Source organism: Chlorocebus sabaeus, chromosome 16, assembly GCF_047675955.1.
Source record: "Chlorocebus sabaeus isolate Y175 chromosome 16, mChlSab1.0.hap1, whole genome shotgun sequence".
NCBI lineage: Eukaryota > Metazoa > Chordata > Mammalia > Primates > Cercopithecidae > Chlorocebus > Chlorocebus sabaeus.
Genome location: NC_132919.1, coordinates 69,504,551 through 69,519,162, shown reverse-complemented (window position 1 = coordinate 69,519,162; position 14,612 = coordinate 69,504,551). Strand labels below are relative to the sequence as shown.

At 42.6% G+C, this 14,612-nt stretch overlaps 1 protein-coding gene across 4 annotated transcripts in view; it reads right to left on the bottom strand.

Annotated features, from left to right (window-relative positions):
* The window catches only part of LOC103243413 (signal transducer and activator of transcription 5B), an 89,239-nt gene that overhangs the window by 36,806 nt on the left and 37,821 nt on the right, over positions 1–14,612 (bottom strand). The gene's annotated exons all lie outside the window — the stretch shown is intronic.

The window sequence follows — 14,612 nt, the reverse complement described above, 5'->3', positions numbered from 1 at the left end:
GAGAAGAATTCAGGTGTTAATCTTCCTAAGTAGTAAAGAATAAGAAGTAGGATCTCACCATAGCTCTCAATGAATATGTGAGTGATACCAACAGATACAAATATTCTCTTGCATCTGCATTCATTACGTGAAATGACTCAAGAGACAAAAGAAGGAAAGCTATGACAACTTTTATCTCACCAGAGACTCCTTCCCAGCCCACTCAAATAAAATGGCATTCTGGTCACTCTCTACCCTCTTAATCTGCTTTATTTTTCTTCTTATCATTTATCAATTCCTGATATTGATCATATATTTGCTTACTCACTTCCCACCAGGGTGAAATCACCATGAACACAATGACTTTGTTTTGTTCACTGTGCTTTCTCCTGGGTCTAGAACGGTACCTGGCACATAAGCATCATAATTTTTTTTGTTGCATAAATAAATGTATACATACAATTTGACCGACTCCATCGGCTCTTTTCAAAGTCATAATAGAACAATATACCAGTATGAAATACCAAGGCATGAAAACAGAACAGATTTCCATTTAAATAATCAATTATTTAATTGATTATTATTATTACTATTATTTTTTCAGTCAGAGTCTCGCTTTGTCACCCAGGCTGGAGTGCAGCAATCTCAGCTCACTGCAGCCTTTGCCTCCTGGGTTTAAGCGATTCTCCTGCCTCAGCCTCCTAAGTAGCTGGGACTACAGGCACACACTGCCACGCCCAGCTAAGTTTTGTATTTTTAGTAGAGATGGGGTTTCACCATGTTGGCCAGGATGGTCTTGACCTCCTGACCTCGTGATCTGCCCTCTTCGGCCTCCCAAAGTGCTGGGATTACAGGCGTGAGCCACCACCCTCAGCCAGGAGCACATCTTATTCACGACTGTGTCCCCAGTGTCTAGTATGGTGGCTTGCCCATGAAAAGTGTTCAAAAAATACTTGTGGAGCAAATACATAAACAAATATTTAACATGCCCCGCTGGTCAAGCATATTTAGGAGCCTATTACTGTTTTAGGAAAGAAATACTGTGGTGATATAACATACATGTAGGGGTATTAAAAAATGTCACTCTATTTTGCCTTAAATTTTAGATTATTTCTTAGTTTTCATCAAAGAGTAGAACGCTGAGCTCTTAGAATTTGTCAGAATATTTTTACGATTCTAGTTGTGAACATGCCATAATAATTATTTTCTAAAATAGCATGCCATTTGAAGGATAATAGCTGGTAAATACCAAGTGGCAATCACCTTATTTTGATAAAATACAATATAGTTTCACTACACATAAGTGCTTTGATAGAGTTGGAGAGTAGATTCTGCTCACTGCTACTCAAAAGTATAAAATAAAAGTACACTAACTAGTACAGAGTCATTTTTATTTTACTGTTAAACTGAAAATTATCTATATGTGAAATATGAGATGACTTACTGAGACTATCATAAAATTCTAAATACCCAGTTTAGGAAAAAACCAACTGTTTTCCCAGTTATGTGAATAACACCTAGAAGCTATGTAGTGGTTTTTTGTTTGTTTGTTTTTTGAGACGGAGTCTCACTCTGTCGCCTAGGCTGGAGTGCAGTAGCATGATCTCAGCTCACTGCAGCCTCCGCCTTCCGAGTTCAAGTGATTCTCCTGCCTCAGCCTCCTGACTAGCTGGGACTACAGGCGCCCACCACCACGCCTGGCTAATTTTTTTTTTCTGAGACAGAGTCTCGCTCTGTCACCCAGGCTGGAGTACAGTGGTATGATCTCGGCTCACTGCAAGCTCCACCTCCCGGGTTCACGCCATTCTCCTGCCTCAGCCTCCCGAGTAGCTGGGACTACAGGTGCCCGCCACCACGCCGGCTAATTTTTTGTATTTGTAGTAGAGATGGGGTTTCACCATGGTCTCGATCTCCTGATTTCATGACCCGCCCACCTTTGCCTCCCAAAGTGCTGGGATTACAGGCGTGAGCCACCGCGCCCAGCTGCCTGGCTAATTTTTTTAGTACAGATGGGGTTTCACCATGTTGGCCAGGCTGGTCTTGAACTACTGACCTCAGGTGACCTGCCTGGCCTCCCAAAGTGCTGGGATTACAGGCATGAGCCACCATGCCTGGCCGCTAAGTAGTATTTTTCTTCATACATGTCAGAACACTTCACCCCCTTATCAGGCTATGTCCACATGCCTGACATGAGTGGCATTCATCTAACTGACATTCATTCTTCTAACTGGCGTTCATCCAGCCATCGAACGCTACTCTGCATCCACAAGGACTGTACCTCTGTCCTCAGGACCCGCCCTCTTCTGCTTATTTACGGGTAGCTCCAATTTCAGTGCGTGATGTTCAGACAAGGGAAGTGGTTTGTTCTTTGGTAAACCATCACAGGGGATTCTCTAAAGACTGGGAAATGGATTCACAATCTTATTTTTAGGCTGAAGATAAGAACTATTTGAGCTCGAATGAGTTGCACTCTGTGTTCACAAGCATTTCAGAACAACCTAAAACAGCCTTGGATGCAGAACACTGTACTTTCTGAAGGCATAAAGCACCTACCTCAACCTTATATATCTGGATATACCCATGGGCTTGGAGAGCCAAATAAATCATTCGGGCCCTCAGGCACTTGTTAATAAAAGTTTCAAAGTCTAATAGCTCATAATGTTACAGGCTTACTGAAAAACCATAAAAATGAATGTCCACCACATAAATAAATGATATAAGTGAGTGGGATTTGGAATAATTTTGTGTCAGTCATAAATATCTTTTCTCAGATGCTTTTCCTTTCTAAAAGTAAAATATAAACTATAACAAAGAAAAACATCACTCTCTCTGAGGACTTCCAGAACACTGTGACCAAGGTCTTGCCCTAGCTAAACTGCAGTGGAGAGTAATGTATGACATTAGAAGGCCCACCGTGTATCTGCCAACTCAGCAAGTGAATTCTAGCGTGGGGTGGGAGTAGGGGATTAATATGAATAATATTATGAACAATATGAATATAATAATATGAATAATATGAATCTAGCAGATTTGGTCTGCTGGATTCGTGTGTATAATTTAAAGCATTTTATAATTCCGATTCTCCATCCTACCTCCCCATCCCAGGGCCAAAGTCTCTAAACTGGGGTTAAACTTTTAGAGATAATGCTGAACTCACCTAAACATGGTTCTGTCAAAGACAGCCCGTTAAGTCTCTCTGTGCCTCAGTTTTCTTGTTTGTACAGTGGGAATAATAATACTTATGCCCCTTAGGGGGCTGCTATAAGAATGAATTAGTTTTATGTACATACCTAAAACAGTGTCTGGCTAAGAGCAGGTGCTCTGTAAGTACTCACTACTGTTCTTACTGTTGCCTTAAACTTACAAAACCAGCTTCTCTCTCCCATCTCTAATTTTAACTCAATTTAACAAACTTTCCAAAAATCAATCCTCCACAAATAGCTCTTGCTATCCTTCTCTTCAACCAGTATCTCCAGTATAAACGTTTCCATCCATCCATCCATCCATCCATCCATCCATCCATCCGAGACAGGGTCTTACTCCATCACTCAGGCTGGAGTGCAGTGGTGTGATCATGGTTCACCGCAGCCTCAAACTCCTGGGCTTGAGGGATACTCCTACCCCAGCCACCCAAGTAGCTGGGACTGTGGGCACATGCCATCACACCTGGCTAATTAAAGAAATTTTTTTTTTTTTTTTTTTTTGTAGAGACAAGGTCTTACTATGGTGCCCAGGCCAGTCTCAAACTCCTCACTCAAGTGATCCTCCCAAGTCAGCCTCCCCCAAAGTGCTGGGATTACAGGCATGGGCCATTGTGCCTGGCCCTTTTTTTTTTTTTTTTTGAGGCAGAGTCTCGCTCTGTTGCCCAGACTGGAATGCAGTGGTGCCATCTCGGCTCACTGCAACCTCTGCCTCCCAGGTTCAAGCAATTATCTGCCTCAGCCTCCTGAGTAGCTAGGATTAGAGGTGCCCACCACCATGCCTGCCTAATTTTGTATTTTTAGTAGAGACGGGGTTTCACCATGTTAGCCAGGATGGTCTTGATCTCCTGACCTCATGATCCACCTGCCTTGGCCTCCCAAAGTGCTGGGATTACAGGCGTGAGCCACGGTGCCCAGCCTAAACTCTTTTTTTTTTTTTTTTTTTGAGACGGAGTCTGGCTCTGTTGTCCAGGCTGGAGTGCAGTGGCCAGATCTCAGCTCACTGCAAGCTCCGCCTCCCGGGTTTACGCCATTCTCCTGCCTCAGCCTCCCCAGTAGCTGGGACTACAGGCACCTGCCACCTCACCTGGCTAGTTTTTTGTATTTTTTTTTTAGTAGAGACGGGGTTTCACCATGTTAGCCAGGATGGTCTCGATCTCCTGACCTCGTGATTCGCCCATCTCAGCCTCCCAAAGTGCTGGGATTACAGGCTTGAGCCACCGCGCCCAGCCAGCCTAAACTCTTAAAAAAAAAAAGAAGAAGAAGAAGAGGCCGGGTGCAGTGGCTCATGCCTGTAATCCCAGCTCTTTGGGAGGCCGAGGTGGGTGGATCACGAGGTCAAGAGATGGAGACCATCCTAGCCAAAATGGTGAAAACCTATCTCTACTAAAAATACAAAAATTAGCTGGGCATGGTGCCATGCTCCTATAGTCCCAGCTACTCAGGAGGCTGAGGCAGAAGAATCGCTTGAACCCAGGAGGCAGAGGTTGCAGTGAGCCGAGATCATGCCACTGCACTCCAGGCTGGCGACAGAGCAAGACTCTGTCTCAAAAAAAAAAAAAAAGAGAAGAAAACTATCCATTCCTTCCAATATGTTCTTGAACAGAGAAGACTAAGCCAGCAGGGAGCCATGCCTTTACCTATTCCTTCCAAGGACATATCTGACTTTTACTAATTAAAGTACAAAAAACAACTAATGAAATTTGAAGTTTTCATTTATTATACTGCTTTATGAATTATTAGCAACAAACATTCCAATTCATCTAATAAATAAAAATAAACTTCAGAAATAGGATGAGAAATAAATAACAGTTATCAGTGTTATTATTATCCCCCATCCAGATTTAAGAGCTAGCTAAGCACTTCCTATATTACTTATAACAAGTGCTTTTATGAATCTACTCTTAATCCTAAATCCCTCAGACGTAGGCCCTATTGTAATCCCCACGCTATAGATGAGGAAATTGAGGGTCATCAAGATTAAGTAGAATTGTATCGTGGTGAAACAGTTTTCGAAAACTATCTGGCAATTCTACAAAAGGGTAAACATACAGTTACCACATTTCCAGTAGTTCCACTCCTAGGTATATGCCTAAGAGAACTGAAAACATGTGTCCCCAAAAAGTGGGTACACAGGCTGGGCGCAGTGGCTCATGCCTGTAATCTCAGCCCTTTGGGAGACTGAGGCGAGTGGATCCTGAGGTCAGGAGTTTGAGACCAGCCTGGCCAACATGGCAAAACACCATCTCTACAAAAAATTTTTTAAAAAATGAGCCGGGCACAGTGGCGGGTGCCTGTAATCCTAGTTATTTGGGAGGCTGAGGCAGGGGAATTACTTGAATCCGGGAGGCGGAGGTTGTAGTGAGCCAAGATCTGTGCCACTGCACTCCAGCCTGGAGGACAGAGCGAGCAGAGCAAGACTCTGTCTCAAAAACAAAACAAAACAAAAAAACAAAAAACAGATACACAAATGTTCGCAGCTGCATTATTCATAATCACCTCATAATCACCCCAAAGTGGAAACAATTCAAATGTCCACCAAAGGATAAAGAGATAATATGGATAGGAATGGATAAATACAATGAATAAGACAGAATATTATGTAGACGTTAAAAAGGAATGAAGTACTGACGCATGCTACAGTGTGAATGACCTTGAAATCACTATGTAAAGTGAAAGGCATGCAAGGGAACATACTGTAAATTCCATTTTTATGAAATATCCGGAATAGGCAAATCCATAGAGACAGAAAATAAATTGGTGGTTGCCAAGGGCTGAGGGGAGGGAGAAATGGGGAATGATTGCTAAAGGGTATGGGCTTTTTGAGGGGATGATGAAAATGTTCTGGAATTAGACAGTGATGATAATTGTATAACTCTGAGAATATACTTCAAAGGGTAAATTTTATAGTACATGATTATATCTCAGTAAAGCTATTTTTAAAAAAGAGGTGAACCACTTGCTCCAGGTCGGTCCCATACTACTAAGGGGTACTATCTGGGCTGGACCTACCTGAGAACCTGCACTTACTTGTACCACTGCACCAGGCTGCATGCATGTTGAGGACTTAAGGTGGCCTGCCATTTTCTATGTACTTTTCTTATTTTTTTTTTTTTTTTGAGACAGAGTCTCACTGTGTCACCCAGGCTGGAATTCAGTGGCACAATCTCTGGTCACTGCAACCTCTGCTTCCCTCCCGGGTTCAAGTGATTCTCCTGTCTCAGCCTCCCAAGCAGCTGGGATTACAGGCATGTGCCACTGTGTCTGGCTAATTTTTGGAGTTTTAGTAGAGGCAGGATTTCACCATGTTGGCCAGGCTGGTCTTGAACTCCTGACCTCAAGTGATTCACCCACCTCGGCCTCCCAAAGTGCTGGGATTACAGGCGTGAGCCATCATGCCCAGCCTCGTATAGGGATTTTGAGGGACAGAAAAAATATTCAATAGCAGCAATAAAGGATCAAGACTTCATTCATATTAAAATGGGACTAATATCAAGTAAGAAGGCTATCACATTTAGAAGTAGGTCAATACAGGAGCCATCTGCTCTTTAATTTTTTTTTTCTAAATACTACCTTATATGCAATCAGGAAGCCAATTCTCTTTTTAAAAAAATCATATTATTAAACAGATGGGAAGAGAACAGAAAGAATAAAAGCATTTGGCTCACAAAGAAACAAACAAGGAAAAATGTGCCCAGGCAACATAGAGACGATAATATTCTGGGAAGACAATCAGTCATTAATCTTTGTCACAGCCAAATCATTGCATATTATAATGGGAAGAACAGAGAACGGAGGAGAGGAAAAGGGTAAGGGAGGGAAGAAAGGAGAAGGTAGAAAAAGGACCTACTTACTAAATATAAAAATCAAGTTTCAATCAGCAGGTTACCATATATTTAAAACTCTCATCTAAATATAGGATATAAAGTCTTGACCAAAAATGCACAATCTCAAAAATAAAGAGAGTAGACTCAGACAAGGATCATCACAGCTGCTAAAACCATTAGGTGACAGTTGTTGGGGAAGAACATTTAGTCTCAAAGTACTACTCACATATTACTTATTATTCACAAAGGGGAAAAGAGGCATTTCCGTGGATAAATCTGGAGGACAATACCTTAACCGAGTGATCAAACATCCCCAATCATGGGATAAACTGACATTATGTGCCTCCAGATATGATTTGCTGAAAAGAATACACAAACTAAATCATGAAGAAACAATCAGACAAATCCAAATTGTGAGACTCTCATCAACGATCCCATGCCCACCCAAAACAGGTGGAACTGTTCTAGGTTAAAGGAGACTGCAGAGACACAACCACCAAGAGCGTAATTCAAAAACAAAAACATGACTGGACGCGGTGGCTCATACCTGTAATCCCAGCACTTTGGGAAGCCAAGGCCGGCGGATCACTCGAGGTCAAGCGTTCAAGACCAGCCTGGCCAACATGGTGAAACCCTGTCTCTACTAAAAATACAAAAATCAGTTGGGCGTGGTGGCGCATGCCTGTAGTTGCAGCTACTCAGAAGGCTGAGTGAGGCACAAGAATCTCTTGAACCCAGGAGGCGGAAGTTGTAGTGAGCTGAGATTGCGCCACTTGCACTCCAGGCTGGGCAACTGAGTGAGACTCTGTTTCAAAACAAACAAAAACACCCACAGCTCTAAAGTCCATTATATCATTATATATTAGATGTTATTATATCACTGCTGAATTTCTTGTGACAATGCCATTGAGGTTGTGTAGGAGAATGCCCTTGCTCAGAGTAGATACAATGTCAAGTATTTGAGGGTAAATGGTCATGACGTCTACAACTTAACTTTGGAAGGAGAAACGGAAGAGTGACAGTGGTGGGGAGTGTGGGAAAGTAAATCTAACAACTGTGAACACTGGCTCAACCTAGGTGAAGTATATGTGAGTACTCATCGTTCTATTCTTTCCACTTTTCAGTCATTTACAATTTTTTCAAAATCAAAATTAAGGGCAAAAATTCCAAAAAAGAAAAACAAAGCAATGAGAGCAGAGGTTTGACTCTCACTGTGAAACTGTCCCTGGTGGTAAATAAAAATCTGAACTTCTGAGGCATTGTGCTGCAGCTTGTAGGCTACCAGCATGCAAGCTGGGCTCTCTCATGCCATGGTGGCCCACAGCATATGTGTGTTATCATTATCTCCATGTCCAAATCCAGCCAGCAACTTCAGCCATCCCTTTGGGAAGAAGCTGCATCTGTATCACTTTCCGGATGACTAAAAGCACTTGCTGTAGCCCAGAAATAATGACCATCTCCATTATGGAAAAATAAGAAATGATTTGAAGCTGGCATGTAGTCCTATGTTAGCTTCAGAATTTTTTTTTTTTTTGAAACATAGTCTCACTCTGTCGCTCAGGCTGGAGTGCTATAGTGTAATCGCTGCTCACTGCAGTCTCAACCTCCTGGGTTCAGGTGGTCCTCCTCCCTTAGCCTCCTGAGTAGCTGGGACCACAGGTGTGTGCCACCATGCCTGGCTAATTTTTTTTTTTAAGAGATGGGGTCTTGCTATGTTGCCCAGGCTGGTCATGAACTCCTGGGCTCAAGCGATCCTCTTACCTCGGCCTCCCAAAGTGCTAGGATGACAAGTGTGAGCCACCGCACCCAGCCAGCCTCAGAATTTCTAGTGAAGGTTTATATTTGTACTGTAATTCAAGATCAACTCATCCTAGAATGTGTCTCTTGGACAATTCAAATCTTTTAGTTCAGGGAAAAAACCCCTCAGCTCCTACAATACCCTGTTTCTATACTACTTAAATGAAATATAATCCCTTTCCTCTTGTTTGAAAGTTAAAAACAAACAAAACAGGCAATTTATTAATAAATCTACATGTTACCAATATTTTCCCCATTAAAGTTCACGGCCTCCCTCTTACCATTGAGAATTACAATATTAATTTCTACCTAGCAAAATTTTCTTTGATGAGTGCCTTGATTTAGGCCCATTCCCAGGGATATATACCATTGAGAGAAACCAGAAATAACCAAAATGTCCAGAATAGGGGGATGATTAGACTATAACATATTAATCTAACGGGATATGGTGCAACCAGTTAAATTAAATGTAAAAACTATGTTGAAATATAAAACCATGTAGATGCATTTTTAAATTTTGATTTGATTTGATTTATTATTTTGAGACATCGTCTTGCTCTTTCAACCGGGTTAAAGTGCAGTGGCACGATCTTGGCTCACTGCAACCCCCACCACTCCATTCAAGCAATTCTCTTGTCTCAGCCTCCTGAGCGGCTGGGACCATAGGCACCTGCCACCAATGCCCAGCTAATTTTTTATTTATTTATTTATTTATTTATTTAATTTTTTTTTTATTTTATTTTTTTTGAGACGGAGTCTCGCTCTGTCCCCCAGGCTGGAGTGCAGTGGCGCCATCTCCGCTCACTGCAAGCTCCGCCTCCCAGGTTCACGCCATTCTCCTGCCTCAGTCTCCTGAGTAGCTGGGACTACAGGCACCCGCCACTTCACCCAGCTAGTTTTTTGTATTTTTTAGTAGAGATGGGGTTTCACCAGGTTAGCCAGGATGGTCTTGATCTCCTGACCTTGTGATCCGCCCGTCTTGGCCTCCCAAAGTGCTGGGACTACAGGCTTGAGCCACCGCGCCCGGCCTATTTTTATTTTTTTTTTTGAGACGGAGTTTTGCTCTTGGTGCCCAGGCTGGAGTGCAGTGGCGTGATCTTGGCTCACTGCAACCTCCGCCCCCCAGGTTCAAGCAATTCTCCTGCCTCAGCCTCCCGAGTAGCTGGGATTACAGGTGCCCGCCACCATGCCCGGCTTTGTTTTTTTTTTTTTTTTTTTGAGATGGAGTCTCACTCTATTGCCCAGTCTGAAGTGCAGTGGCCTGATCTTGGCTCACTGCAAACTCCGCCTCCTGGGTTCAGGCCATTCTCCTGCTTCAGCCTCCCGAGTAGCTGGGACTACAGGCATGTGCCACCACCCCTGGCTAATTTTTTGTATTTTTAGTGGAGACGGGGTTTCACCGTGTTAGCCAGGATGGTCTTGATCTCCTGACATTGTAATCCGCCCGCCTCGGCCTCCCAAAGTGCTGGGATTACAGGCGTGAGCCACCATGCCCAGCCATATTTTTTGTATTTTTAATAGAGACAGGTTTTCACAATGTTGGCAAGGCTGGTTTCAAACTCCTGACCTCAGGTGATCTGCCCACCTCGGCCTCCCAAAGTGCTGGGATTACAGGCGTGAGCCACTGTGCCCAGTCCTATTTTTTTTATTTTTAATACAGATGGGGATTCGCCATGTTGGCCATGATAATATCCAGGTTATAACACTGTCTTACCTGGGCAGCCTTGATTTAAGTAGAACATGAAAACGGTAAAAATTCAGAATTATAAAAAAAATTTTTAAAGAAATGCAATTATTTCACTTTCAAATATATAGTGCCTTAAATGTGTTTTCAAGTAGTGATTTAAGACTGTTAATAATAGATTAATTTGTAATTCTGACATATATTTATATATATTAGTGGCTCTCTTTCATCTTTGATATGATTAAGCAAACTTGTACCAACTGTAAACATGACGAAATACACAGAAATCCACTCACAACAGTACCAGAATTTCTTTAAAATAAAAAACTTTCTAGCTGGGCATGGTGACTCACTTCTGCAGTCCAAGCTATTCAGGAGGCTGAGCCAGGAGCACTCCCAGGAGGTCAAGGCTGCAGTGAGCTATGATCACGCCGCTGTGCTCAAGCCTGAGCCACAAAGCGAGACCCCATTTCTAAACACAAACAAACACATCTCTTACCTCTAATCACATACCTGAACACAATTGGTTTATGTGAAGGCCCTTGACAGTTCAAAAGTAACAATTCAAGGCCTCTAGAAAGCTATCGTTACAAGAGCAGATCACAGGAAACCAGCTGTTGGTTCCTAACTTTGCTCCTACGCAAAGGCCAACAGAACTGGGGGGATATCTTCCTGTTTTGTTGATATCAATTTATTTTGTGACAACCTATACCTAAAACCAACACAGGGTTTGCATTCCCCCTGGATTCTTCATTACCCCAGGAAAGTGGAACAGATCAGACCAGTTTCCAAGAATAGAAGCACTGCAGGGCAATCTTGCTAAGGAGGCCCTGAGATGTTTCTCTCTGTACTAATCTCTATGTCTTCTATGTACATCATCATAAACCTTCACCCAACCATCTCTGCCATCAACAGCAAATCTAGGGAAGAGACCAATAATACCTTAGAAAAGCATACCTATCCACCAAACCAAAACTAAACGCAGAAGGACATGGCAGTTTGCCCCATTTTCCAGGTAGCTGTGTTCTCTTAATTTGCCATGAACTAAAATCTGTTTCATTTTTACTTAGACATAACTTGAATATGTCACTTAAAATAAAATAAAAACTGAACTGAGTATGTTTTAATTAAAACAATACAAAACTGAAATCTCTTTTAAGAGAGAAATGCCTCATCAGCCGGTTAGTTTCCTTGTTTGCTTACTGGGTGGTATGAAACCTAATTATAGCTTTCTGAAAATAATCCCAAGTTGTGGGGTGTTCAACTACCTGTGTTTAAGTAAAACAAGTCCTGCAGAAAAAGTGGATCCAACGAGTAGCAGGTTTGTTAAGAAACTAAACATTGGCCAGGTGTAGTGGCTCACACCTGTAATCGCAGCACTTTGGGAGGCCGAGACAGAGGATCACCTGAGCTCAGGAGTTCAAGACCAGCTTGGGCAACATATCAAGGCTCTGTCTTTACAAAGAAAGCAAAACAGAAAGTAGTAGCATATGGTAGCACACACCTGTAGTCTTAGTTACTTGGGAGGATGAGGGGAGAATCACTTGAGCCCAGGAGTTAGCAACTGCAGTGAGCTATGATTGCACCACTGCATGCCAGATGGACGACAGAGCCAGACTCTGTCTCTAAAAAAAAAGTATGAAAGCAGCAGCTAATTCTGGGCCAGGCACAGTGGCTCATGCCTGTAAACCCAGCACTCTGGGAGGCCGAGATGGGAAGATTGATTAGGCCAGGAGTTTGAGACAAGCCTAGGCAACATAGTGAGACTCCATCTCTAAAAAAATTTAAAAATTAGCCCCGAGTGGTGGTACATGCCTATAGTTCTAGCTACTCAGGAGACAGGCAGGAGAATTGCTTAAGCCCAGGAGTTTGAGGCTGCTGTGAGCCGTGATTGTGCCGCACTCCAGCCTGGGTGACATTGTGAGATCTTGTCGTAAAAAAAAAAAAGAACCTTATTCTAATTCTGAGAAGATCTTAAATAAGAGCTTATGTCTTGGCAAATCGAAATGTTTGTCCTGCTAGGGGGAAAAAAAAAAAAAAAACAAACAACAGCAGATATCCAGGTACAAAAAGCAATTACCAGGACATTTAACATTAAGATGAACTGAAATTGTGCACAAAATAATTGTCCATATTTACTACAGCACTCATAGTGGGAATAAATAAAATGCAATTACTTTTGCTAAAGTCAACTACTTTTTCTGGTAACAGACTGTCTCTCACTATACCTCTAATAGTGGATCTACACACAACTTAGCATGGTGTAGGAACTTGAGTGCATGCTCCTACAGCACACAACAGATGCACTGAAAGGCTCCCACCTCAACTAACAGCTAATGCTGCAAGGCATCAGCCAGGATAACGGCAGAGCCCTTCTGTGTATGTGTTCTTTCATAGGCAGCACTGTTACCGGAAGAAGCAAAGAGCAGCGATTTCCTTCCAAAAGGTCAGCTGCCTCAGACAGACCAAACAGAAAGCAGCGAATTCTTGCCAACTTCCCCTCCTGCTTCTGCAGCTAGTACGCAATAGCATTTAGTTTCCAGTAAAGCTCCAGATAAAAACAAAGCAAATGTGAGACCCAGAATCTATGCAATGTCAGTGTCTCGCTTGACTGAATGAAGGGCAGTAAGATCATATGGAGCTATACTTTTTCAACAGTGGTGGAAGTGTTAGGAAGGTGAGATTAAACATGAGGAAAAGGTCAGGACTGGAACCATCTAGATTTTATACCAATGTCCAGAAGTTCCATCTAAAAATAAGACGGTAGACCGGGTGTGGTGGCTCAGGCCTGTAATCCCAGTACTTTGGGAGGCCAAGGTTGGTGGATCACTTGAGGTCAGGAGTTTGAGACCATCCTGGCCAGCATGGTGAAACCCCATCTCTACCAAAAATACACGAAATTAGTTGGATGTGGTGGCATGCGACTGTAATCCCAGCTACTCGGGAGGCTGAGGCAGGAGAATTGCTTGAACCTGGGAGATGGAGGTAGCAGTGAGCCAAGACTGCGCCACTGCACTCCAGCCTGGGCAACAGAGCGAGATTCCATTTCAAAAAAGAAAAAGAAAAAGATGATGATATTTTAGAGATAATAAATGCAGCAACAGATAAGGTCCCTAGTCGACTGATAAAAAACGAATACATTTTGAACTTTCTTATTCTCACAATAAAGTCAAGTCAGTCATTGTACAACATGCTAGGGCACAGGCAGGGTTCAATGCTGACAACCAGTAGGCATATATACAATGAATATATGTTTCTTAGATTAGACATGGAGAAAAGACTGCAAAACACAGAACAAAAAGGGGAAGAGAATAGAAAATATAATTTTTTTTTTTTTTTGAGACAGGGTCTCACCCTGTCACCCAGGCTGGAGTGCAGTGGCATGATCTCAGCTCGCTCCAACCTCCGCCTCCCAGGCTCTAGCAATCCTCTTGTAGTCTCCTGAGTAGCTGGGACCACAGGTGTGTGCCACTATGCCTGGCTAATTTTTTGTGTTTTTGGTAGAAAGGGGGCTTCATTATGTTGCCCAGGCTGGTCTCGAACTCCTGAACTCAAGTGCACCCACCTAGGCCTTCCGAAGTGCTGGGATGAGAGGCATGAGCCACTGCGCCAAACCCAGACTTCTTTAAATTAAGAGAGTTTTAAACTACATGAAAGCCTATGCATTCAATCTTCCTAGAGGAGCAAAATTAGGCCCTTCTGAGTATAAAAGTGTAGGAGAAGGAAGGGAAAATGATGATTTTAAACATTTTCTCAACCAGATCAGTTCCGGGCTTAACTATCTACATAAAACTTGCGAGAAAATGTTACGGGCTCCTACCGCATGTCGTGGGCTCTGTGTGGTTTCTAACTCGTTAGTTTCAGGTTGTGGTGGCAACAGAGATACCAGGGTTTTTGTGAGACAAGCAAGATCTTCTAAAAAGTTTGGGCTTTGATGATGGAGAGTATTTTAACCCCACTCTGAGAATACCTAGTTTGAAATGAAGATAGTATGGAGTTCAAGGAAAAACGTATTAGTTTGTTATGTTAAATTAAGCTACCCACACACCCACACTAGAAACTGTTTTGTGTTGGAAACAAAATAAATGACTTCATTTCCAAGCCCTTCCTATACTTAATCACCAA